Source organism: Porites lutea, unplaced genomic scaffold, assembly GCF_958299795.1.
Source record: "Porites lutea unplaced genomic scaffold, jaPorLute2.1 SCAFFOLD_37, whole genome shotgun sequence".
Lineage (NCBI taxonomy): Eukaryota > Metazoa > Cnidaria > Anthozoa > Scleractinia > Poritidae > Porites > Porites lutea.
The window spans coordinates 27,501-55,224 of record NW_027332297.1 but is presented as its reverse complement, the minus strand read 5'-3'; the positions used below and the strand labels follow the sequence as shown (position 1 = coordinate 55,224).

The 27,724-nt window shown below is 41.0% G+C and overlaps 1 protein-coding gene, 1 long non-coding RNA gene and 2 pseudogenes across 4 annotated transcripts in view; 3 read left to right on the top strand and 1 right to left on the bottom strand.

Moving 5' to 3' along the window:
- The first annotated feature begins 1,715 nt into the window (after positions 1 to 1,715).
- Positions 1,716 to 7,601, top strand: LOC140925432 (protein dispatched homolog 1-like; annotated as a pseudogene).
- Positions 7,602 to 10,730: 3,129 nt separating this feature from the next.
- On the bottom strand, positions 10,731 to 12,234 carry LOC140925435 (uncharacterized). The gene is made up of 3 exons (XR_012164404.1): positions 11,907 to 12,234; positions 11,329 to 11,580; positions 10,731 to 11,038 (listed from the first exon to the last, which is right to left on the bottom strand). It is a non-coding gene; the product is annotated as an uncharacterized lncRNA (long non-coding RNA).
- Positions 12,235 to 12,806: 572 nt separating this feature from the next.
- On the top strand, positions 12,807 to 14,818 carry LOC140925440 (uncharacterized; annotated as a pseudogene).
- Positions 14,819 to 23,651: 8,833 nt separating this feature from the next.
- Positions 23,652 to 27,724, top strand: part of LOC140925437 (uncharacterized) — a 21,513-nt gene continuing 17,440 nt past the window's right edge. The window contains exon 1 of one of the 3 annotated variants that reach the window (XM_073375400.1): positions 23,652 to 23,756. The gene's annotated coding sequence lies outside the window, so the exon portion shown is untranslated. Of the gene's footprint in view, positions 23,757 to 24,280; positions 24,369 to 26,932; positions 27,318 to 27,724 lie in introns of those variants that run through there. The other 2 variants (XM_073375397.1, XM_073375398.1) reach the window with 2 other exon arrangements.

The window sequence follows — 27,724 nt, the reverse complement described above, 5'->3', positions numbered from 1 at the left end:
TAATTTTTGCGAATTCCACTTAAATCTTCCTCTATATGAAAAATCCACTTGACTTGAATTTCGCATATTTTAATTTCCACGTCATTACCACATCATTTTTTTGAGTCTTTCAAATTTGTTATTGTTTCACTGAATTTATATTAATATCATCCACTATACTTTGGTGCCCTCTCAAGTGTTGCGACTATGTAGACACGGAAACAGTCCTACATTGTTTGAATAAAATGTTTCTGAAAACAGAGAAACTCGATCAAAAGTATTTACAAACTCCCATCAAAAGACACCTATCGACCAATGAAAACGCCCATAACTATAGCCTGATCTCAATTATTTTATGAGAATAACTATTTATTATTAACCGAGAGTGGGATCTTAACGGGAAAATATATCAAGCCGTGTTAACCGATCGAGCAGAAGCGAGGTCAATACGGCAATGCCTAGGTTTTAGATACCTCCCTGGAAGGCTGAAAGTTCTAGGTCAAGGTTAGTAAGTAGTTTATTTTGTGGCTTATTAAAAGATGTTCAGCTGTGTCATTCGTCTTTTCCGGCGCCAACTCAGGCGTAATTGAACACTGAATTCGCTGATCTTCAAATAATAGAATTCACTTTCAGGGTGCTCCAGGTCACTCATCCTGTTCTCCCTCAACAATTTTCCCTTTGCCTTGGTTTTGCAGGCTGGAAATCGGCCAGTGGCAGCAATGGACTCCCGACCAGGGAGCATTACGAGAGAATAATTCCCTTGAATGAGCCAATCAGGGCGCGCGTTATATCGACTACAAGAAGACTCCATATAACGTATGATGCGTGTTTTTGCATGGCTGAAATATCAAGCGGAACCAATCCGTGGGTACAGGCTTTATTACGGGTCCAACCAATTTCAAAACTTTATGAATAGAAAACGGAAATTAGTACATTTCAATGCTCGCTTTCAAAAGCTGAGTTGTTGTAACTTAAGCTTCTTCTTCTTACCTTCTTAGGGATTTAGTCGAGTTTGCACTAGTATTGAACAAATCGGTCTTATCGTATCAACCACGAGTTATAATATAAGCACAACAAAGATTCCGTCAGGCAAGACTAAAACAACTGACAACCGTCTTAAAAATAAAAAATAATCCCCCCTGGCACAAACTCCCAGTTTTAAGAGTTATACGATGAAACCAAGTAAACAGCTGGTCACTTCACATATATCTCTGTACGAGGTTAGCCTGTAGCCGGGATTATAACCAAGAGAGACAGCCTCTTATTACCGATAAGCATAAATGGCGGGGCCCTGGGCCAACTGTTAGAGCAAACTGACTACAACCATCTTGACCTCACACTTGGTCAATAACCCATATATATTATGGTCCTCCAGCATATAAGCTGAATAGGCCATTTTCGTATTCTTGGTATAGGACTGGAACTAGCTTGAAATGGAGGCTCGTGCAGGGGAATATAATTAAGCAGAGAAATTCATCTGCATTTGAAAAGACTCCCCACCTTAGCCTCCATTCAATATCGAGAAAAGGAAAATTGTCTATCACGAGGAGGTTCGAGTATCGCTGCGTATTGTCTCCTTTTGGGGTTGGATAACCAGCCTTCACTAAAAACATGTTAACAGGTGGCAGATGTGACACTACCGGAAATGATTGCGGGTTGTCATGGTGATGAAGAACCGGAAGTTTATACCGGCAAAACTGCTTTTGTACCAAGTTTTTCTTCGCCTTTTGCTTGGAGCCAGCAGCAGATGAAACGCGCGCCGCTCCGATATGCTTAACGTTCTTTCTAGATTTTTCAATGCTTGACTCAACCGTTAACTATCCAAGGTAAGTGTTTTCTACAAGTGCAAATTGTATTCCAAAATGTTTTAGCCCTTTGTAGCTCGGGAATGCTTAAAAAGATTTGACGGAAAGCAAAGAAAAACACAATTTAATGGCGGAAGCTAATCTCGTATTGGTTGCAGCAGTCGCTAAGAAATTGGGATGTATGCTGCACCAAAGTATAAACCCAGGGACAAGGAAAATATTGTCGTTTATAATATTATCATTGAATATTTTAGCATAAGGGTGTTATTGTTCTCATACCCAGGTAATTTATTGAAGCGAATTAAGACTTTATCCCATTGCGTCTCGCTATCGTTCAAAACGATTGTTTTTGTCTTTCAGAATACCTTTGGCGCTTTTAAACTTAAAGAGAGCTACCACAAATCTTATTGTGTATAAATAATATCAATAATTTCACTGCAAAATTGTTTCGTTTGCTAAAGATGTCATCGCTGATGAATTAAATTGTGCGTTTTTCATTTCTCGTGTCCTCTCAAACACCAAACCTTCGATTCAAACAACACCGTCCATTTCAGCGACCGGCGGTCACTTGAAGCTGCAAAATTTGGCTGCAAAATTGAATCACTTCAATGCATCAGGCAGGTTAGACTGAATAGAGTGGTTTTCGTTTGAGTGTCGTAAAACCAAAACCACAGTAATTACTCTGGCCAATCACATAGGACACAGACAAGACATTGAACCAATCAAAACTCGAAGTAATTACATGTGGCTGACGCAAAGCGCGGGAAAATGCATGCGAGCACGTCACAATTGGCTTTGGTTTTACTTCTGATTGGATGAAAAGGTGGCGCGAATCTTTTAAGCCAATCGCATCGTGCAGAAAGTGCAAAACCAATTACTTTTCGACACTCAAATGAAAACCGCTCTATTCACTTGGCAATAACAGGTAGATTTGGAGTTGTCAATTACGCATACAAAATATTTCAATAAAAGCGCTCTCAGAAATTTTACATTCTAAATGCTGACTTAACGATTTGTAACTCAACTTTATGAGAGAGAAACAAAGTGTCTTGCAGATATTTAAATCCGCTGAATATCTTATTATTAAGGGGGAACTGAGGCACTTTGGTAGTCTAATGCGCCAAAACAACGCACAAAACCGCACGATAACGCCTCGCTCAAAATTATACTCACTTGATAATATCGATGTGAACCTTTTTCTGTCAATATATCAACCGTTTATAACGAAATTCGCAAATTTTAATTTAAATTTATTTCTTTGGTTGAACAATTCCCAAACCGCGCAAGTTTGGTTTGACAATGTATTTTGCATGAGCAAGCAATGTTGATTACAACTTGTCTCAGCAGTCGGTACATGGTAGAATTTCTTACAAAAGCCGACCCCCCAAAATAATATGATAACTTCTTGGAAGAATAGTTTCAGAATTAATAAGCGATTTTAACTTTAATGAGTCATACTTGGGAGTGCTAAAACTGCTGTGAAAGTCAAAAGTTTTACCCGGTAAAATAAAGGTTCCGGCAGAAAAACCTAAGTCAACAGATAAAGAAACACATTTACGATAGGAAATTTGCAGCTTTTCATAGAAAAAGAAGTCAAATAAAAGTCTAAATGATAAAATGTATTTATTGTATGAACAAAATTTCATAACGCTTTTTAAAAACAAAGGCTGTCTTTTTAGAAAATCATCAAAAGAGACGAACATCGAAAAAGATACTTACGAAAACAACTTCTCTCTTGTTGAAATCACATAAATCGTATTTTAATTTTGAAAACTATTCCAACGAAAATAAACAAATTATTCTAGAAGAGATTCATTACAACGTTGAAACCGGCACCGACTTTCGTTTACTCAAATGTTGTTATTTACGGTATAAATCTCTATTCGTGTTACCAAAATTCAAAGCGGGTTTATTCACCGATTATATGATATGAAACTGGTGAAACACAAATCTTTGCGGAGAGCAAGCAATTAATAGTTGAAATATGGACGAATGCTTATTAAATTTTTATACTGTTTACCAAGCCGGCGTGGCTAAAGTTCAATATGATAATAGCATTCTAATTTAACGACGAAAATTTCAGAATTTTGTACTTGAGAAATTTCCTTCGTTATTTTCTTTAAACTTCCGTAGTTCGTTTGAAACTTTCCCACCTGCCTACACAGCAAAATAGAACAGCTACGAACACTGGGTCTTGCGGTAATACCAACAGCCGTGCATATTTTAAGCTCAGACTTGTTCATATGTTAACATGTCTTTATTGTTGGTATGTGAACTGAGTAAAAGGTTGACTCGACGGTGAAAAACTAGGGGCAAACCAACCAAACTAACGCAATCAAATACGATGCCCGCTGTAACCCTTGCTGCCGGCATAAATATGTCCATAAGCCTCCATGTCTTGCCCGTGTTGTTTCATTTTCCTATAGCAGCTTGCCTACCATATAAAATTTGGTAAAAGGCGAGGTCACTACTTCCACTGTTCGCGACAAAAAAAAGATCTTTATTGTAAAATAGTTTTGTTTTATGCATACACAATGTTTATTGAGCTATTTTATGCCCCAAATTCAAACCTCAAGTGAGAATTTATTTTAACCAACAAGGCCAGAAGCATATCACCTAGGTGATATGCTTCTGACTAGGCTTAAAAAGCTTCTAAGCTTTGCTTACAGAGGTTTTTAAATCCCCAGTATTTAAACCTCGAAAGAGTGTTTATCTCAACCAATAATAGGCTTAAATTTTCTTCTATGATTTTAAATCGGGAGTGTTTAGTCAAGTTTTCTCAACTTTAAACACGTCTGGCTGTGTTCAATGTCTTTTAGATTTTCGTAGGGCTAATAATTCCTGATCATATAACCAGAGCAGGCAATCTTCAAGCTAAGTTGTCCAAGTATGGATGATCAGCAGCTTTGTAACCCGGCGATTACCTTAAAAAGCGAAGAAGCTCAAAGAACTGACGAGGAAGATAATAACAGAAATAATAGCGAAGACAATGAGGGGCTAGAGCAACATAACCAGACAACCAACCAGTGTAGCATGCCGAGGTAATTATTTCCTGTTCGTCTGCTTGACCCAAGGTTTCCCTACCAGCCTAAACAGTAATTAAACACGCTGATAAATAGAATACTGCCAGTCGGGATTAGCTGCTCTTGGTTATTCCAGCATCGACTGAGAATCGCCTTGAGATAGTGACTTCGGTTAGACTAACATAACACGCGTGTGACACTGATTGCTTGATAAACTGGCCTGCTGCCTCTCCCCAGCTCCTCATCGCGAGAAATTCAATTTCTTTGAGGAAGCCTGAACATTCTGGAATGCAGGACTGTGCACTCGACACCTTGAAGGAGAAATGTTGTCAATAGTAACCACACTAACTTGTAAACTGGTAAACTGGGCCGGGTTGTTCGAAAGCCGGTTAACGTTAACCCAGCGGGGTTAAACGTTAACTACAGAATTATTTTTTCTTCTTTAAAAAAAATGTTTTTCACCTCTAACATTTGGTGTAATTTGAGATTACTACAGCTTAAAACTGCAGGGCAGACAATATAAACAGAACACCTCACCAAAAAGTTACAAAACTGAAATCGAAATTCTCCGGCGCTAACCATTAGGCTTTGAACAACCCGGCCCTGATTTTGAAACCTGTTCTTGCGTTGACATTCACTGTTCTACTTCAGGAGCCCAAAGGCTGTTTCGTTTAACAATCGTTAAAATGTGTCAGAACAAGTATTGAAAAAAAGTTAGAAGCATTCAACAGCTAGTGATAAAGTGTTAAACCCTGGTTTTTATTTTGCTCTCCAGGTACTCAGTAGTTTTAGCAGAGTACCCGTATGCAGTGTTCTTCGTGACCTCATTGGTGATCGTGATTTGTGGTCTCTGCTCCTTTGTCCCTCAGTTTAATGCTCCTGAAATCCCAGACTTTTCCACTCCAGTTATGGTGAGGTCATACCTTTTCAATAATATTTTATTTTTGCTCAAAGATACAAACTTGCTTAAAACACTTGATTCAGTACTAGTTTTAGCAATTATGTAATATTCGTAAGAGATAATATTAATCTTACTTGAAAACACAGACATGAGAATCACTGTGTTTTGATGTACATATATGCGAAATCATCTCTCAGTGAAAAATAGATTGTTCTGTAATTGCGTCGTTTTTTTTACTTAACTTAGGGATTTGAGCCCCGTGGAACAGTAATCAACAAACGATACCGCACGATGCTTGCCCTCGGTAAAGCCGCTAATCTTGGGCTCGTTGCAACTAGCCCGAAACAAGATATTAATATCACTATTGGCAACGCGTCTTCACTTGTTGATCTGCTTACCATGAAGACAAAAAAACCCGTAGGGATGAAAACTTCGGTCAGGTTAAGAGCAAATATCGTCTAGCCATGTGTGACAGTCCAAATGTTTTCATGAAAAATACCATCACCTACAAGATGGTTTTCGCGTCAATAAGTCCAGGTGGTGATTTGCTCAATGTTCCTGATCTTCGTGCAGTGTGCCGCATGGAAGAACGTGTCGTGCGAGAGACGGAGGGATTTCAATCAAATTGCTACAGACGAAACATCCGTTATGGCACTGTGAGAGTCAGCGAATGCTGTCCAAGCTGGTCAGTCGGTAATTACATCGCAGCGCTTTCAGGGAGGTCCTCTTACCAAGATATAACTTCAGTTGATGTAGCACGGATCTTAACGTTGCTAAGACAATGCGCGCCGTTTTTCAACAACGCTTCGTTAAAAGAGAATTGTTGGAACTTTAAATACAGCATTGGGTATTCCGTTTGTCAAGGATTACCTACAGAGTGCATCAGATACAATGCAGTTCACAATATTCTTTACTACCTTACAGATAAAGACTTCTTCGCCCCTAAGGGAGCCAAGTTGCTCTATACAACGGTATTGAGTCCGGCAATGAGCGACAAACACTTAAGAAGACAACTGTATGAGAAGCATATCAAAACGGGACAAGTGTGAGATGGAGATGTTAAATTAGTAGCAACGGAATTCCACTTCCTAAAGTACGATATGTTCAACATCATGTTAATGGCGGACATCATTTATCCTTCCATTGCCATGATGATAATTCTACTGATCATGTGGTTTTACACCGAGTCGGTTTTACTTACATTTCTTTTAATGCTTTCAGTTGTGAGTGCGTTGATAATTGCCTATTTCTTATACATGATCGTGCTGGGTTTGAAGTTTTTCCCATTCCTGAACATTACTACTCTGATATTCCTGGTGGGTATCGGAGCTGATGACGCGTTTGTTTTTACCGATGTCTGGCGCCAATCAAAACAAAACAACCCGGGCGTATCGCTGACACGAATCACCGCTGACACTTTAAAGCACGCGTCTCTATCGATGTTCGTTACCAGTTTCACCACGGCGACTGCTTTCATCGCAATATCGCCAACTTCAGCTCTCAAATAACCACCATCAAATGCTTCGGCATCTACGCTGGTATAGCCATTCTCTGTAAGTTCAGCATGATGGTCACGTGGTTTCCCGCCGTCTGCGTCATAAACGAGAATATATGTGTTTCTCTCGATAGAAATACGGAGTACATGTTTTCTATTTCTTTTGGAAAACACCACGACGAGAAGAAGGAAAACAACCTGTTAACTTTGATTATCAAAATGTAAATTCTCTTTGCTCGCGCCATCACTACGTCAACAGCGCCCGCTAGTTCTGTATCTCCATCGAGTTATACGAACACGATTTTTAACCAATCAGCGCGCATGCTTTCTTGGGACTGTTTTCTAATTGTGTTTACTTAATAAATTCTGCTGCACTTGAGCGATTTTTTTTCATTTCTAGAAAATGTAATTTCTGACGGTTGAGTGACTAGGAACGAATTAGTCAGAAATTACTATTCTGATGGCACGATTGAGAGGTTTTAGTATTCTCAGGGGAGAGTTTTGAGTATTTAATGTTTTAGCGGGGAATATTAATCATTCTAGCTCAGTCAGTCTTTCTGTTTGCTGTTGTCAATTTAGTTAAATTTTTTCTATGGAGTTATGCGTTTGTTTGTACCTCTTCCCCGAGGTTCCGTGCCATTGCATTAGATGGGGAATACGTTTCCACATATTTTTTGGCCACATCTAAAGAGTGGTTTTTTAGTGGTTTTTCGTATCTGGCGTGGTACACTTAATTTTTTCAAGCTTTTCAAGTTAGACTTGCTAGCATATTCTATGTTGTAATAAGTATATGTTACGACACATTGTTGTTGTCGGATGACTGACTGACCATTCCTCAATAAACTATTTCACATTGAATGTTTCGTTATAGTGTAGTCAGAATACTCATTTTACAATAGGCCATTTTACAGTTGTCTGCTCAGTGGCCTGGCCTTTGACTGGCAGCGAGGCTAGAACTGACCTTGTTTTGATACAGACCTCACTGTTTTTGTTGCGTAAATTAAGTTGTTCCAATGCTAGCCAGGGCATTAACGTGACAAAAGCAAAGAGGTCTCTATCAAAGCAACCTCGCTGCCATTCAAAGGCTAGCAAAATGCAGGTCACTGAGCAGAGAACTGTAAAACGGTCAAAAGCCGATGAGCAATGGTGAGTTACAATGAGGCGTCCCTCAAGCTTCAACAAACTAGGTTTGAAGGGAAATATTATATTATTACGTAAACCAGGAGCTGCGTAAACATAATAGAGCACAGTCAATAGTGACGCCTTTAGAGGCATATATGTAGTTGGACATCGTAAAACACTGATTAGCGTACTAGTGAAAATTTACCACAATGTGTACCCCCTGCTCTTGATAGAGAACAAAGCATCAGTGATATGATTAGGCTCATTTATATAGGCAAAAGGTTACCGTGTACCTTTAGGGGTGTCTTCAGTACAGCAAAAGGAGCGCAGCTCCTCGCGATTACATCACAGAACTATTCGAAAATTTTATTAAGTTTTTTTCGGGAAATGAATTTTTGAATTTTCCGCGAAAGTTTGAACCGTAATCATCTTTATTTTTATTTCCAACTCAACCCGATGTTAACATTATATTCACTACGGGCTGTAAAGACAAACAAACTGAGTCACCGTGTTATTGTTGGTTTTTTTTACGATATTTGCATTTCTATTAAATTTGTTTAACCGGAAAGCGTGTCTTCACAAGACAATTCGCTAAAATTGTGGATTGAGCTAGCCACTCAGATTGTTAGATTTAAATTTTTACTGAAAGTCTTTATTTCAGGCTTTCTCGTCAGTGCAAGTGTAAAATAGATATCACTTCAATGTTCGATGTCACGTTGCGAAACTGTACGGCGAATCGCTGACAACAAACATAGAATGTGAACACAACATCGAAAGCGAAAGTCGAATTTTGACGGGGGATATAACGGCAAACAAACCGTCTGTAGAATTAACAAGCGTTAAGGTTAGTGTTTGGAATTATCCTCGTATTATCCTTCTAAATTAAGGACCATTTTATTTTCTACGTTCGGTGATCCGTATGAAAATCATGAGATTATTTTTCTCTCACAATGGTTTGTGTTTACTTTTAACTTTAGGTGCAAGGAAATAATTCTTAAAGTTATACACAATTCTGTTTTGACACCCTCTCTTTTAGAAATCAATTATTAGTTAAGAACAGCAGTAATGAATGCATGGTTTTAAACCTGTTGAGGTTCATCTGGACAGTACGTACATGAAAAGCAATATCTTCAGTTTACCAAAATGGAAGAAACACTTTTTTAACCTCAATGAGAAGCTACTGAAGTTGATGTTTTGACAGTATTTGCTTTTGTAAAATAGACAAGATAGCAAGGGGTCATTACTAGCATTTGATAGGTTTTTTGCTTACGTGTAATAAATAGATGCGAGGAAGATCTAAGCCTCCAAACCTTATTCTTTTTTAAGTTTTATTTTTGTTGGCCTAAACATCCTAGACACAAAACATAAAATTAATCCAATATATAATTTTTTTGCAGAGAGTTAATCCATATTGAATAACTTTCTATACCATTCAGTTTTTTCTATTTTCAATTTGAAGTTCCCTGAAGAGAATATTGTAAATGAAACATAGTATTCAGGCGCTACCACTGGTGATTTCTTCATATTCCTTTATGGTGTTCTCGTCTCTTTGACCTCAGTGAAAAGCTACTGAAGTTGATCGATGTTTTGACGGTATATTTGCATTTGTAAAATAGACAAGATAAAAATGGGTCATTACTAGCGCCGGTTTGATCGCTTATCTGATTACGGGTAATAAATGTGCGAGTAAGATATGAGCTTCCAAACCCCCTTATTTGTTTTTTAAGCTACTTTTTTAATTAATGGCCCAAACATCCCAGACAACAAACACAAGCCCAACAAATAATGTTTTTCCAGAGATGTCATATTTAACAATTATTCCATGAGCGCACGTTGGATATGAGATGATAGATAGCCAACGAGGTGCGTAGCGCCGAGTTGGCTATAATCATCCAATATCCAACAAGCGCGAGTGGAATAATTGTTTTATTAAAAACGGCTCCAAAATATAGAAAACTAGACTACAATAAAAACAAAAAGGCCCAAAAAATCACGCATACGCTCGCCATTTTTGTAGATCATGGTATAATGGCTCATTATACCATGATGGTTAATAAACATTGTTATCAACCTATCGAAAGTCCTGACAGTGAGCGAATATGTACACGGAAAAAATCGTTTTGAGTGAATCCCATTGCGACAATCTAGCTACTTTTATATTTGTTTCCTTCTGCTCGCGTTTGTTTCTATTTCTAATGTTAGGACCTTGCTTTTTTTCAGTATCTCTGGCTTGCATATCACGACAAAACGAACTTCTGACCTCTCTGTATGGGCCGTTCCGAAATTCAGCAGGGAACTGGGGCGAGTTTCAAATTTTAACCAATCGATAAACTGACACCACCACATGAAAGATCATGTCGAGACTAGTCATTTGACCAAGTATGATGCTTTTAGGGTGAACAGAGACCGAGTTTTGTATTCTTGTCAAAATGTTGCATTAATAAATCAATGATATCTTGTGCGCTGGAACCTAACAATGCCAGACTCTCTATGACCAGGTCGATGAGTTGGGCTTTTGTTAGGCAACTCAATTTCCCAGTCAATGATGGCGATAAAATCAGGGCTTCATCACTGGGACCATCGTTTGCTGAAACTTTGCTGGGAGTGCTATCAAGGTATGATTCCACAGTCAACCCAAGGGCAGCTTCAGCCTCTTCCACTGTGGCATACTTCTTTCTTTAATCGAGCAATACATAACGACGAACACTGGATTCTGTAAAACAGAGTGAAAAAAAAACCTCTTTAACTTATACCATACAAATATTAACAGTCAGTGGTACACTGGTAGTAGCTACATGGGATGTTAAGTTACTGATAGCACATATATCTCCCAGTCTATCAAATATTAAAGAAACAAGCCAAAAACTTCTGAAGTCATCTACATTGTAGTTGAACAACATAACTTTTGTAAAAGTTAGACAATATTACCCCTCAAATAATTTTTAAGACAAATGTTACGTGATTAAAGTTTATAACTGCAAAAATGCAAAGTTTTAGACTTACTGGATCTTTGGTGGCTTTTTCCTGCAGTTTGTTGGATAAAGGCTGCTGCTTTTTCCCAGTACTCGTGTTGAACACCAAAAGTAGGCCATTCCCCCTCCTTCAACTCTCCAAACAGTGCAATGAACTGAACCAGGACCGTCACTTCATGTTTATCCCACAACACTGCCACTGTTTTCTTCTAGGGGAAACTAATTGTTTGGGGCTTTTAGGGGAACGAACCAACTTGGCTTTTTGAAGAATTCGGCGACTGGCCTTTGAACAGAATATAATTCGAAATGTATTAGAATGCTACAATTTAATGGCAAAATATGTAAAAATAAAAATGTGTAAAAAACGGTGAGAAAAAAAACCTACTATAAATATATTAGGTAATGGGAGGTCTATAAAAGAGTGATGAAATCCCTAACCAATGTAGCTCACCTAATAATTAGAAATAGAAAATATTACCTAAGGAAAAACATGAAAAACATGAACACGTAGCACTTATTTCTCACTTACTGTAATGCTAAACTACAGTGTAATAAGCTTATTGAATCTCAACCAACAAAAGGAGGATAACTCGGTAAAATAACAAGTACCTTTTGCAAAGGGCTTCCTTTTCCCTGAAAAGCTAATGTTCGCCGCACAGGACTCTGTTGTACCCCCTAAGAAGAACCAGCTCCATTGTCATCGCGAATCCTTTTCCCTCTAGGCTTGTTTGGCGTATTGCCCGTCACAACATGTGGACGTTTTTCCGATACATCCATGAAAATTGCAGTCTAAAATAAAAAAAATAAATAAATAAAACGGAATAATTTTTGGTTGAAGACCTAAACATTACGAATTCTCACCGCTGGATTTAATGCGATCGCTCAAACGGTCGCTTCCCGAGCGAAATTTAACATTTTCCCCGGTGGAGTTGGCTAACCTTCCCGCAAATTCACACCTTGCGAGCACGTCTTTCGCGCGAGAAAGCGAAAAAAAGCCAAACTTTATGGACGCAAAAATCGGAAATATCGCGAGGTTCATCGAGGTTCAAAGTCTGAATCACAGCCATTGACTTCTAAAGTTACTATTCCTACAGTCAGTTCCAACGTAGGTAATTATAATATCGCTCACTTACCGGAATTGTTTCGAGCTTATTCACCCATTACGCCATTTGCAAGTAAAATGAGTTTCAAAATATCAACCTGAGACGTGTATAAAAAAAGATTGTTAGCACAATAAATTCGATCCACAGAGCAAATAGACATCAAATATTCAAATCCGACACAGAAACCAACCTTTGACGACCTTGCTGACCTCTAACTTGGCAACCGAAAATTTGCAATCTACAACCTTCGAGCTCCTTGAAGTTTCCGGTAATCGATCAATTTCTCGCGCAAAGCATCGTGGGAACCGTGACTCGTCCTCCTTTGTCCCTCACGATACTCATTCATTGCTAGCGCTGCGCGCGCATAAATGAGCTAAAAAGGAATAACAGTAAACATGTCCCCATCATGACCCAGCTGAAACCAAGGTAGGGCTGGTGTTCTGGAAAATATCTAAATTATTATAATCGCTTTTAACATCAAACTTCGTAAAGTAACAACCCTTTTCAAAATAATCTAAGCCTACTCTCCAGTCTTCAAATTTTAACACCTGCGCTTGAGTTTTCTCGGTTTGCTGTCTCAGATTTTGAATCTCTTGTAATTCTTTTTCCCTTTCTGCAGCGAACCGTCTCTGCCTGTTTTAATTGGTTTTCAGCATCCGCCAATCTTTGGCGCTGTTATTGGATTGTACCACGGTCTTCGGCTATAATATTTCTTCAGCGCTTGGTCCCAGAGAGCTTGAAAATCTTTCTGTGAAATTTTTAAGAAACCCCGAGCCGTCACTTTTGAAAATTTGGTCTCGCCTCCTTTTGAACCAAATTGAACAACATCGCTGTGGTTACCTTTTTTGCTAAAACCTATTGGATGTAATTTTCCGAAGTCCATATAGACGTCGCATCTGGCAAGAAAAAAGGCCTGGTTCCGTCGCCTTGGGGGTGGGGGGAAGGGGGGGGGGGGGGGGCAAATCCGGCGACCGATATTCTTTGCCTCTCTCACTATCATAGCCATCGCGGGTAACCTCATTTTCGTCTTCATCATCATAATTGTCAAATTTCCGATCAAGGTCTGGATCATCATAACCAAAATCGCCGCCTTCGGCCATTTTTTAACTGAACATATTTTTTAATTAAAAAAATATTTTGAAATGTTATACCATGTCGGTGTCAGATAACCTCCGTTTAATGTAAAGCGAAAAGACATTAAGTGTCATGACGGTCCCACACACAGTTAAGTGCATCACCTTCAACCTCTCTGTTAGCGGCTTAGCCCGGCGAGAGGCTGTATGTTCATGTGCCCAAGCTGAACGAGAACGAGGTCCTCGTGCCCTGCTCGCTAGCTCTCCGCTTTGACATGGACCTTGCTGGATGTCACACCAACAACTTTCTGGTTCAGAACGTCGCGCAGGCGCTTGTGGAAAAGCTGGTCGTGAAGTTTGAGGGCACGATCTCGGAAGAAACGGTCGATTACGACATCTACAAGACCTTCGGCGACCTGTTCTTATCGGAAGAAAATATGGGACAATATGGTGCCTGAGGGGATTCAGGGCGAGGACTTATGCAAGATCCGCTCAAATTCAGAGAACAAGAAAACCTCGGGCGTCGATCGCCGCTGAAAACAAGCTGAACGAAATTTATGGAACCAAGAGTATCGCAATAATTTCGACCATCAGATCCTGACCGAAGACGGCATTTTGTTTCCCCAGGCCCTTTACAATGACCTCGTGTTCGGGCCGACCGTTCCACCAACTTCACAAGTGGTCAAAGGGTCTGACCCAACCAGGATGAAATATAAGCTGATAAACATCCAGCTCGAGCCGGTATGAAATGATCCGCAGCGAGAGTCTTGCAGACGAGGTAAGGAGCGGTTACACCAGCGGCAAGGAGTTTGCCTATGACCACGCGAGTCCTGATAAACTGGTCCTGATTACGAAAGGCACGGACACGAGGATAAACATCAAAGTCAACGCCCAAAGAAGGTCTATGAAAGGCGTCCTTCTCCTGTTCATAGAGCCGTACACCGGGAGGACAAGTGATTCACAAAAATACATCTTCCCCGACCTGAAGAAAGTCAGCATCACAATCAATGGATCGCCAACATGCTTTGCAACAAAGGCATCCAAAGTCAGGACATCTGGAACGAGGTCGGCCGCTTTTTCATGAAGGAAAAAAAATAAAACCCAGCAAATGAATGTGCAAAAGTACTACACTGAAGCAAAGTTCGGGCTTCTGATTGATCTGCGCTCAATGGCCAGCCAAGAAATGCACGGCAGCGGCACGCGCCTCGTGAACACCACAGACGGCGTCCAGCTGGAAATCGAGCGGAACGGCACAGGCTCGGGCATCGTGAACTGCCAAATATTCGTGATCTCCGACTCCCAGTTCAACATAATGAACAAACAGCTAGATTCTGTGCAGTATTGAAATGGATCCCCACAATATCCCCTTCAATGCCCTCATCGTGGTGCCGACCAACTCGGGGAAGAGGCAGTTCCTCGTAAACCAGCTCTGTGGCCCTTTCTGTGACAGGTTTGATTATGTCCTGCTCATCTGTCCGACATTCACTTACAACAAGACCCTTTTCCGGTCTGCCGAGAGAGACCCGTGGTTGTTTGTTATCGTCTGCGAGCAACACAAGGTTGAATTTTGGTTAAAAGTGGTAAGTTCTTTGCTCGATGGCACCAACTCTCTCATTATCATTATAATATGTGCTGCCTTGAAAGACGTTCAAGGGCTGACGGGGAAGCTCGTCAAGCTCGGCATTTCCGCTTTCCACGCCGGCATCAGCCTGTGGATGTCACCCAGAAGCTGTCCGAGAGAACGTGGCGGCGATGGTGCTGTTTAACACGCCGTCGGTTAAGGCCACTAAGACTATCTTTGAAGAATACGCCGGCGAGCTTCTCCGGGATGACCTCAGGCAGATGATTGCAAGGCTGAAGGAACGCAAGTTCTCCAACCTCGTTTTTTCGCTGCGCCACTCTTTCGCAATTGAATTGAAAGAAAATTAGAATAATATGCGATGGCTGAAATAAACATTGAAGAAAAAGATTTGGCTGAAGTCATGAAAATGCTGGAAGGTGAACCTTCGCCCGACTTGAGTAGGCCACCTGACATTCCAGCCCTTCGTGAAGAGATTGCAATTCTGATTTCTATACAACGGCCAGTGTTGCATTGATGATGATTTGCTGCTGCTTTCACAGGCGGCAACTATCTTGCAAAAATATCTATCCAGCGATAGGAAGGCTGCGTTAGAAGAGAAAACACGGCGTGACAAGGCTCTTGAAGAGGCCTACTCTGGGACCTTAAGTCGCCGTAACTTAAGGCGACTTTGGGCGATTTAAGGCGACTTAAGCAAAATTGACAAAAAAATCATTGCGACTTAAAGCGATTTAAGGCGACTTAAGGCGACTTAAGGCGACTTAAGGCGACTTAGGGCGACTTAAAGCGATTTTATTTGACTCAAGTAATAAAACCTAAAGTTAGCAAAGTCACTCCATAAACTTCAAAAATATTCACAGAATCCCTCACAATAAACCAATATTAGCTAATACATATATTATGATAATTATCTTGCTTACTTTTGTATCGCTATAAGTCACCATAGTCTCAAGTATCCCAATTTCAAACCATTTTAGCTTAAAATGATTAGAGAATTACCACAACAGTTATTGTTCAATTACGTAGTCAAAGCTAGTCAATAACTAGCCAGGAATAAACATGGCAACTGGTATATGCCTAGAATAATTATACCAAAATAAGAACCAACATCTAACAATACTATTAAAAATATATAAATAGTGACATAACTTTTAAGTTTAAGAAAAAAGAGATGATTTACAGAAAACTAATAAATATTTCCACAAAATAATTAAAGTTACACAGAGTTCTTTGCATGTATTAAGCTTAATTATTTCACAAAGCTTTGTTTCTTTGTTGCTGTTACTTGGTGTAGAAGACACAGTTGGCATACAACACAATAGAGAACAAAAGGACAAAAGAACAGGGAAAACAATGAAAATAGGTTAGTGAGGCAGTGTTCTATTATGATGTGTCCTGTGTTGACATCTACACCAAGGAGCCCTCGCAAATAAGTTTACCAATGTAACAATTTTTATAATTATTTTTGTGATTATAATTATTTTAAAAATTGTTACCTTGGTAAAGTTGTCTCCAATATTTTTGGTACTTGTACTGTCAATTTTGGCATGGAAGTTTGGCAAATCACATGCCTTTCCAACAGCATCCATAGTTGCTTGGTCCTTTTCAGGGACTCAACCAATTTGTTGTTCTCCTGCTTCTGTCAGAGAAAACACCCCAATACCATTTTGCGAACCACGTGATAAGGTCCTTCTTTTCCTGTCTTCCCAACCGCTTTTCTGGCTCCAGAAAACTTTGACGTCCCACTTATAGAGAACGGAATTTTGTTGAAAGATCTTTTATTTCCGCTGTTCGCATCACCAGGAGCTAGTTCCAAGTTTTGAGTTGGTTCAACCCCGCAGTGTTTGACCTACAAAAAATGAAATAAGCTTAAATTTTATGTTTGGGCTGGTGACAGTATTAAGCTGCATTTATTTAGTCAGCAGAAACTAAATACAAGTATCCGGCTGACTTTGACAAAATAATTATAAAGTAGAGCTAATTAAAATACCTTGCAGCTGTCCAGAAATTATTGAGTCACAACGAAATATTACAAACTGATGGTTACACTACGAACACTGCCTTCCGCCATTTTAATTCTCCCAGTAACCTTTGCGCCGCTATCTAGTTTCCATGCTTCGAAGTGAGGAGCGGGACACCTCGCGAGTTTCCCTTCTTTTCGCCCGTACCGCGGAAAATTCGAGTTCTCCCGCCAAGCACGGCCATACTATCTGCTATAGCGAAAAACTTTCTTTACTTTACCTCGAATTGTGTCGCCGGGACGATTTTTCTTTCCACAATACCAGCAGGTAGCCAGTCAATAGAAACAAGGTGGACTGTCTCTATGGGATTGCAGGCCCCGCATGATTATCTACTTCACGAGGGAAAAGCACGTGTGTACTTCAGTCACGCGATAAACTCACGTGATCAAAAGTTAGACCGGCGGACATGTTTGCTGCTGAAAGTTTTTCTCGGAATAGAAGAGGTCCATTCGTCTTTGTGGAACATCAAACTAACGAAGATATGTACGGAAAGACTGTAAAGTCTTATGTTAGATAAATATTTTTGCCTTTAGTAGGTTCGTTGAGTTCTGTGAGTTGCAAAGTTCGAACATGTACATTTCGTCGAATACGGTGGTGGAAGCTTGTAGTGCAGGTTTATGCTGGAGAAATGGCCCACTTTTGTCACTCTTTTGCTCTGGGTAAGTAAAGTGTCTAACCTTAAGCTTCAATTCAGTTGAACTGACTTTGGATTACCACATTTGTACTGCTCAATGTAAAAGTGACTGGCAAGAATGTAGCTTTTCTCCAGAATAAGTTTCGATTTTGTTTTTACTTTGATGACCCAGAGCTGTAGGTTTGATCTGATTCAGTAATATCTTTAAGAAGAAATAAATAAATTATTGCAACCAGAGTCATTTGCTTTTTTTGCCATAAATCATATTCTTAAATTCATTTCCTGGTGATAACACACTGTGTCAACCTTCTGATCAACTCACAATGAAATTCAAGACAAAAATTAAGTAGGAGTATACATTGTCACAGAGAAATTTCCTAATTCAGTATTGTTTGAAGAATTAATAATACGCATGAAAAAATTACTCGATTCTGATGGGCTGAGAGTAGTGCAGTTCAAGTGTAATACCAGTGCAAAAAGTGTAACACCGGTGCAAAATGTGTAACACCAATGCAAATTACACATCGTAATTCTGGATTCTGATTTGCAGGAAGACAATGAGAATTTTTTTAGGCCAATGATATCATGTAAAGCAATGACATAAATTTTGTACGGAATCTTTGAAAAAAGCTTTCTCGAATGCGAAAAAAAATGTCTTCAAGAAACATCATGAAAGCACTTACTCCGCACAAATTTTTTCATGATTGTATTATTAATAAGTAATCAAACGGTTTTTCTCGTTCAATTTGGAATTAATTTGCACTTGTGAGTTTTTCAAAAAGCTGAAATTGCACTTGCCGAAGGGGCTCATGCAATTTCAGCTTTTTGAAAAACTCACTCGTGCAAATTAATTCCAAATTGAATGAGAAAAACCGCATGATTATTACCTATACTAATCATGCTATTTAACACAGGTGGTTTGACAGGTGCACAACTGTTATAACATGGGATTTCCATGTATGTGGAAGCCATTGCCTACCTCATATCAACTCGTACTCCATTGTAGGGTTTCCTCCCCTCAACCATCTCCTAGTTTTACACCTGGGAGAGGGGGAAGGGCATTGTGAGAGTACAGTATCTTACCCAAGAACACAATGGGTGATCCCTGCTAGGGGACAAAATTGGACTTCTTAATCATTCGGCTACCATGCCTCCTCCTCTGATCATTATGATTGGAGCTGAGTTTACCTATTGTCCAGCTTAATATCCTCCTTATGGGTACAATTTAAAAGGAGGAAACCCTTTTAACATTGTGTGACCAATATCGACTTAAGGCGACTTTAGGCGACTTAAAGCGACTTAAGGCGACTTTAGGCAACTTAAGGCGACTTAAGGTCCCAGAGTAGGCCTTTGAAGCTTATCAGGCCACGATGGCAAAGTACACTCGCGACCGCATCAAGCTTCTTGATTAGACCGAAAGCAATCGAGAAATTAAAGATCAGGCGAAGCATAACTTTACGAGCACTGATTACGCTTTCAAACTCTATAACCAGGCTCATCCAAACCGGCAAATCTTCCCTCCCTAAAAGCCTCAATTCTCTGACTTTTATCAGCCCAGCGAGGAGCAGAAACAAGGCGAGCCGCTTTTCGTTAGTGCCAGAGCGCTTGCGCTCGGCTATGCATCGTTTCGTTTTCTTTGAATTTTCGCAGAATAATATAATGGATACCACACCTTTCCGCATAGTCAGAGCTCGCCAAAGTCTACTATACTCCCCAGGGCTACCGGAAAGGTATATCTGCCATAAACAGTTAGTAGAAAAGTCGGAAGTTCGTAAAGAAACAGCCAAGCAGTGGCTTATCAAACAGGCTCTCTGGCAGATCTATCTCCCTGCCCCACGCCACATTCCTCACCCGACATTCGATTTATCAACCCCTAATTCGGTCCATCAAGTGGACCTTCTTTTCCTGCCACACAACAAGCTGCCCCGTGGCGGGAAAGTTTAGAAATATGCGCTGACTGTTGTCGACGTCGCCAGCCACTACAAAGAAGCTGAGCCTCTGAACTCGAAAGACTCTGCCGAAGTTGCCAAGGCTTTTCAGGAAATTTACAGGAGCAGCCCTTTGACTTGGCCAAGAGTGCTACAGGTAGACGCTGGCCGCGAGCTATGGGGAGCGTGACCAAAGAAATGGAAAACCACAAAACATATATCCGTCGCTGGCGCACTGCACTTCACCGAGACCAAGACATCGTTGAGCGTTTCAACCGCACGCTTGCCGAACGCTTGTTCGGCCATCAGTATACCGTAGAAATGCTCTTACCTGCGGGCCGGCGGTCCATGGCGTGGCTCAAAAGGCTCCCTGACGCTGTTGGCGCTCTGAACAATCAAGTCACACGCCTGGCAAAAAGCCTGCCGTCGCAATCAAAGAGAAAGGCGTTGTGGCAAAACCTTACACTCCATACTCAAGGCCATACTCCATACTCAAGACCAAACCAGACGAGCACGAAGAAATGAAGCGCGGCTTTGTACGCGAAGAGCTGTTGGTTGTTTGTCTCACCAAACATACAGCTTCCGCTTTTACAGGTCATGTGAAACTCGATCGGTTCAGTGTGAGTCCTGTCCTGCCACCCATACCCTTTGTCATAACAAGTGCTCAGCCCCAGCTTGTGCTGCTCATATGTGGCCACCCGCCCATTAAGTATGCGAAGTCCTCTGTTTTCTGCTCTATCGGTGCTGCCTTTCAGCGCCGCTTTGAAACGCCTATGGATATGCCACTGGAAAGTCCCATCTATGTAATTTATTTATTTATATTACCTTGCTTTTTTTGGTTTTGAGAGCCGGTGCGGCCTGATCTTTGTCACGCCGGCCTCGTGGTAGCGCTTGAACACCAGGCTTGGCCCGTCAACCCATGCTCCCTTCAGCATTTCATAGGCCTCTTCGCTGGGGTTGTAGAGCTCAGCGCCACGCTCAATCGTGCCGCGCAAGAGGTAGTGCATGCTCACCCCCGGGAGGCTGACTGCGTCTTTCAAGATTTTGATGCCTTTTTCGGTGTAGAAGGCCCTCATCTTTTCCAACGCTTCTATCCTGGGCGAGACGTCGAGGTTGTTGTAATAGCGCAGTCAATCGGTGAAGGTGCGCATGCCGTTCTCTTTGAACGTTCTTTTGCACTTGGCGAACTCTGAAAGAGTCAAGACATATCAACCTCTCAGGCGCGAATACCAGGCCGGATAATCTGGTGGGCCTGGATACATATTCATTCATACGGCACGCACGATTTTTGGAAAGAGCAGCAGGTACGGTTTCACCTGTCATACGTGCCGGGGACGAGGTAGTTGATTATCTCCGCAAAGCGAAAGCTGCTCGTCTTCATAAACATCGTCGTGTTCGCTTTTTTTTCCTATCTGCACTTTGGCTGTTGTGTCGGCGAACAGCTCTGCGAAGTGTCAGCTCTTTGGGGTTGGGGTCGCAGATGCCCGGTGGCTCGCGGTCCAACGTGTCGCCAAGGCTCACCGAAATTGGCATCTGTGCGTTTTCGTAGATAAGGTCGCGCGTCGCCTCGTTCGGCTGCGTTTTGTCGTGGTACGATTCGAAATCGTACAAAATTGGGTGGGGTACGTCTTGTTTCTTGTTTTGGTGGGGGTCTCGCGTTTTTTTGTCTTGACACTCCCATTTCTTGATCACGCGGTAACCTGCTTCGCGGAGAGGTCTTGTACGTTCCGCTGTTGCAAAGAATGCCTCATCTCTTGTTTTGCCGTTATTTACGATTTTTTGTCTATCATTCAGGAAACAGTGGACACATCCATGCCAGTAGCTGCCTTGATAGTGGTATACTGTTTGCGTTTTCGTGTCATAACCGTCAACAGGCGCCCCGGCAATCCAACTCTCTCCACCGTGTCCACATAAAGGGTGATGAATATGCTTCCCCAGCACTTAGCTTGTGCGACCCAGCCAGCGTATCGATGCTGGAGACGCCGCCCCTTTGTCGTGAAACGCTCTCTCGTATGTTGTCTGCGGGGCTTTGACCCGCTCATTTGGGCACCACATTTTTTTGGCCTTTTGTGTAGGTTTTGCCGTGTTGCTGAAGGGAGATGGCTTGCGTAAAACGCGCTCGGCAAGGTCTGCGCCCGTAAAGTTTTGCAAGCTTTCTGATATCTTTGATCAAAAACGCGTGTCCTTCATAAATTCCAAGCGTAATTATTTTCTTAAAGACGTCAGGAGGATTCTGTCTGAGGTGCCATACAATTTCACCGTTTTCCTGGCGCTCAGGCTCATAGGCTCTGATGCCAAACCAATCTGTTAGCTATCTTCCCTGGTTGAAATGCCTCTCGACTTTATCCAATTCATCAAGCGAAGTTTTTGGGACATCATTCGGGGCTTCCCGGAGTTTGAAGTAACTCTTTGCTAACTCTCTTGCAGCTTGTGTGCTCCATTCTGGCCGCGCTCCTTGTACACGGCAATGCAGCACCAGAGACATAAGTTGTCAGCAAAATTGTCTAGCGCGACCATTGGCCCGGCGCGCCCACGCACAAGATTACGCTGCCAGTCTGGCAACGGCCCCGTGCATAACAGCGGCTGCCTGTCAAACACAGCCTTGACTTCAATGTCTGAAAACTGTACAAAAGCCCATTTAGTGTTCGGCCGCTGGATATTAACCGCTCGCTCTCCATCTTTCTGCTTCTGCAAAGTTGTTTATCCAAGGTGAGCCTCTTTGCTGTTTATAATAAACCGATATTAGGTTGACTATAACATATGCATAGCTATAACATATGTAGAAAGCTCAGTTTATATTTTGTCTCGGCTTTATCATAACAGAAGGTGTTTGATTTTCACCTAACCTCCTTTTAAAAGACCATCTGACAAGCCGCCTCACTCTCCGGCTTTCCGCCCCTTCTACCACACCCTCCGGCGCGACATACATCTCAACAATCTCATTCTGAAAACCAATAATCGGCGTTATTCGAGACGGAGGAAATGTCTAATGACGGTCAATATACATCTTTTGGATTCGCTTTATACAGGTGCTCGAGAATTGTTCAATTAGAAATTGTAGTAGTGGTTGGTGTATTAAATGAATACCTGTAAAATTACGTACATATATACAGGCACCCAACTTCGACGGCGAAGCTGGCTGAGCCGGCGAAGTTGGGTACATGTAGTTTTGCCGGTATTCATTCAATAGACCAACCACTACTATCTTTATATATAGGCTTCGTGAGCTATTTGATGCCTCCATAGATCAATAAATGTTGGTTACTGTGTCTGGTGTGATTCTAATGCATTAAAGAGTCTAACTAGGGGGAGCAGGGATGGCGTAGTGGTGAGGGCACTCGCCTCCCACCAATGTGTCCCGGGTTCGATTCCCGGACCCGGCGTCATATGTGGGTTGAGTTTGTTGTTGGTTCTCTACTCTGCTCCGAGAGGTTTTTCTCCGGGTACTCCGGTTTTCCCCTCTCCTTAAAAACCAACATTTCCAAATTCCAATTCGATCCTGGAATGCACGGACATTTCTGAACGATTTCTTGTGAACTCCTTGGTGCTCCGTGGGTAAACAAATTACATTTACATTTTTTTATACAACAATAGCCATTCGATGACTCATCTGTAAGGGAAAAATCCCTGTCATTTATTACACTTCCTGCATGTCACGCAAAGGTCTTTTATGATTCTAATATCTTAGAAACATTTTGGAAAAGCATATAGTGTGACCATGTACTGAAGTTCATTTTTCGATACTGAAAATGCACTTTGCGAGTTAATGCCCTAGAGTGATAGTTTTTGCTTACCATGAGGGTCGTGAAGGCTGTTTTTTGGTTTATTGCGCTTATTCCGCTATCTCCTATACTTCTAACGTATTACGAAGAAACTTATCTGCTTTTTATCCTGGTCTTGAAGAGAAGACTTATCTGTTGACCACGATTTTAATAGAGCCATTTATCCGACCACATAAACAAATCTGTGACCGTGAGCAGACCTCAACTGCATTTATTACATAGATATGTTTGGCGCGATACGTGTTCTAAATAGCGCGGGCTACGTGCGAAGACGGAGCGGGCCAGGTCATCACGGCAAGGCAACGAATCGGATCGGATCTATGGTTATTTCTTTATCAGGTATTTCTCTAGCTGGCTTGCTGACTTTCTTATTGGTGATGCGCTTGAATGTCGGGTACAATAATAATATTTTTCTCTGCCATGGAGGTAAGGTACGGAGTGTGTTCGTAAAATCTCCGCATTTTTATCATTCCAAGGTACATGTCGTGGGTTTTCTCCAACATTTTGAGATAGAGAGGACATCGGATTGCGAAATTCATCGCCTAATTATCGCGCTGGACAGCTCACGAGGGCTGTTGTGCCATACGTCGCTCTCAAAGAAGTAGCCCATAGAATGGTTTGTTTGTCTGAGGGATGAATATTCGTGACGCCATCTGTGCACGACGCTATTGATTGAAAGCAATTATCGCAAAGCACAATAGAAACGCAAAATTCTTGCGATGACAGAAACCTAATAGATAAATGACATCACGCCATAGCAACCGGACCTGGCGAATTTTTGAGCTTCTGTCCAATCCGGCTCTTTGTAGTGGCAGGCATTCAACCAATCCGGTTCTGACCCGTGTAGTAATGGGCTAGTCAGAATTTTACATTAGCTCTATTCAATTCATCTGGAACACTTCACAGTAGCCAGGTAGAGTGGAAGGCTAAGACACTTTCTATCATCACTCGGTAAGTTTTATTACACTTCTTGTCACCATTCAGGTTAAGATTGCAATCAGTCGCGACTATAAAGAGCTAGCCGTAGAAAGCAACAAGCGCCCCGCGTCAGTGTCCTCTTTGCCGCTGCCACCTCTGTATTTAGCCTCCAAGTCTCAGAAAACCTGAAGAATGTTGCCATAAAATACAGTCGACAGCTACAACATAGCTTTTCTGATAAGCTTACTGTCAGGACTAAAAACAAAGGGTCGTCCAGTTCCTGCGATGGCTGAATTGATAGCTGATTCCACTGATCCAAACTTCGTCTAAGAATTTCAGTTATAACCACCGTCAATCTAAATCTGTGCAACAAATAAGAACTGCCTCAGGGTCAAGTTCTCTGAAAATCTGAGGCGGAATTCAATAAATGCCACGGCGGTTTTGCATAACTGCTTCAAATCCATCAATTTCCGATCCCCTCTGAACTATTCGTTTAGAATTGGGTTACACATCGGTAATTATATTAATATTAAAGTAATAATATAGTAATTAAATATATTGTAAATCATTGACGGTAATTTTACATTCGGCGAGCGCGAAACAAAAGAATGAGCGAAGCGATCGGGGCGGTTTTCGATTTATTTGATTGAAGTAGTATAGGCCACAACTTGCACAACAACTTTATTGACCCTAATACTGAACAAATTTAAATTAACAGGAACATGAACATGGGGGTTTAAGCGCATCATGCCAAAAAATGGTTTCAAAGATTGTACTAATCTGGTCTAATCTGATGATACCAGCACATGGCTCCATCCAGGCAAAGCTTGCGCGGCAGCGCAGAATAAAGAGAGCTTTTGCAAAGCTAAAACAGATCTGTTTCGAGCAAGGGATTGGGCAAGTGACTAGGCCAAGTGAAGCTAATCCGCAGCGATGAAGCGATTTATTATGGTCGCCGTGCATGAATTTTGTGCATGGTAATCAGTCTAAGAGCGTGTTTCCGAATTAGAAACGATCCTGGTCTAAGCCGTCAGATTTTTTTAAAGATATTTAAACTATATGTTTCTCCAAAATGTTTCTAATGCATTAGAATCGTGATAGCAGCCTGAGACCATTGCGTGATCACACTATATGTTTTCCAATTTTTTTTTTAAATGCATTAGCATCATAATAGCAGCATGAGAGCATTGCGTGGCATACAGTAAGCGCACATGGCAGCGTTTTCCCCTTACCGACGAGTTTCTGATGCATCAGAAACTCATTGTCTGGTGTATCCGGCAATGATTGCATATTACATATTCTTTCGAATGTATGATATGGTCAGCCGAGCGAAGATTTTCGGAAAGACCGAATGACATTCTCAGAAAAACAAGAAGGCAATGATCTAATATCAGCGGGACTTTCCCTCGGAAATGCGTCATCCAAAAGTCATGAGACTGTCTTATGACTTTTTCAAACAATCAAAACGTCACTTTGGCCGTGTTTTCAGGACAGCTGTTGGTGTTTTGTTTACAGACCCCGTTAAGCGAGTTAAGAATGATAGGTATTTTCACGAGTAAGCTGATATTTCATTGACGTAATTTGAGTAGAGCAGCCTGGCGAGTAAATCAGTTTGAATAACATGGCGGGAGATCCAAACGAAACTTGTTTTAACGTTTTTCTTCTTATAATTACTGTATTTATGTGACTAGTTTGCGTCGGACGAAGGAAACGATTTCAGCAAAGGCTGAAATTGCTTATATTTAGAGGCAGGAAAATTATGGCTCGAGGACATGGTTTAAAATCAGTGCAAAGAAAGCACTTGGCGCGAGCATTTCGATATCTCTAGGCAAACATTCCATTTTATTTGTCTGAGGACATCTGCAGAATCGATTTTCGACATCTGACCTAACTGGCTAATGTTCTCCAAGAAAATCAAAATTCAGCTATGAACAAATGCAGTGTGAACTGGTAGTGTCTCTCTATAGTCAAAGAAGAAATTTGAAAAACAAAACTTATGTCTTACTTGAACATTTGAGACAGAACATACAATATGACTATACATAACAATAGGCCAATTTGGATGTATCAAAATTTTGATAAATTTCTTCTTTTTTTTACTGTAAATATAACGTAATTCAACCCTTGGGTTGCAAAGTTGTATCCAATAAACTATCTATCTATCTATCTATCTATCTATCTATCTATCTATCTATCTATCTATCTATCTATCTATCTATCTATCTATCTATCTATCTTGATATGGCTGCGAGGCTTAGGGGACTAAAACTGAAAAGAAACTATTTTGGGGCGATGCAATAAATCAACAATTTCTTTTGACTTAGTAGTCCCAAAGCCTTGGTGCCATGTTAAAATTTTTCAACATTGCCATGTTGTTGATTTCAAAGTATTTCCAAAAAAATTGCAATAAACATAGATTACTTCATGGTTGGTGAGCCCGTACAATTTTTGCGTCTATTGCGCATACGCAGGTAGACACTAAGATGCTTAAAAAGTTTGTTAACTTGTCCATATGCAATCGCTAAGCAATAAGTGATCCGTGATGCCGAAGAGAATTGGTCAGGCCAATTCCGACCAATCACATGTGAAATCGCAACGAGCGACCCACTTGTGCTTGATCCGTGTTTCCAAGGAGTCGGTCACCCGTTTAACTTCGACCAATCACAAGTGAAATCGCAAGAAGGACTCATGTGCGTTAGTATGTGTGGGTTCTGTAAGCTCGAGTTTTCGACCAGGTCGATCGAGTATTCTTTAGTCCGTGCGTGTTTTTGACAAGGTCCGGCATTTTCTCATCTGCAAGCTTGAGTATTCATCAGTCCGTGCGTGTTTTCGACAAGCTCCCTTGTGCCCCCAGGATTGTGTTTAGTGCAGAGTGCGTGGTTTTCTAAAAGCTGGAGGAGCAACTCTTAGACATTCTGGATTGATCCTTGTTTTACGGGCCGTTGGAAATCATCTTGTTCAGTTATTGAAATGCAGTTAACGGTATGTTTCGTTTGTTTCTGACCAGCTTGTTTTCGAGCAATTTATATTTTAAGAAAACATCTATACTATCAGTTCTTGAGTACTTTCGAGTTGTGGGAAATCATGCTGAACGTATTAACGTGGGTGATCTAAACTGTAATATGCATGACGGATCAAATCATAACTCATCCACTTTAATGAACATACTTGATATTTATTATATGAAGGAGAGTGTTTTACTGGGAACTAAACCACTCGTACATTCCATACGCCACTTCATCCTGGACCCGAGTGGCGTATTTTCCGTATGTCACCTAGGTGAGTGTCGCATCGTTCAATGACGTCACGATTCCCGCCTTTAGCTTTTGTTATATTTAGTCTCCATATAATAAAAAGAACATTACACGTTGGCTCGAAGATATGAATTT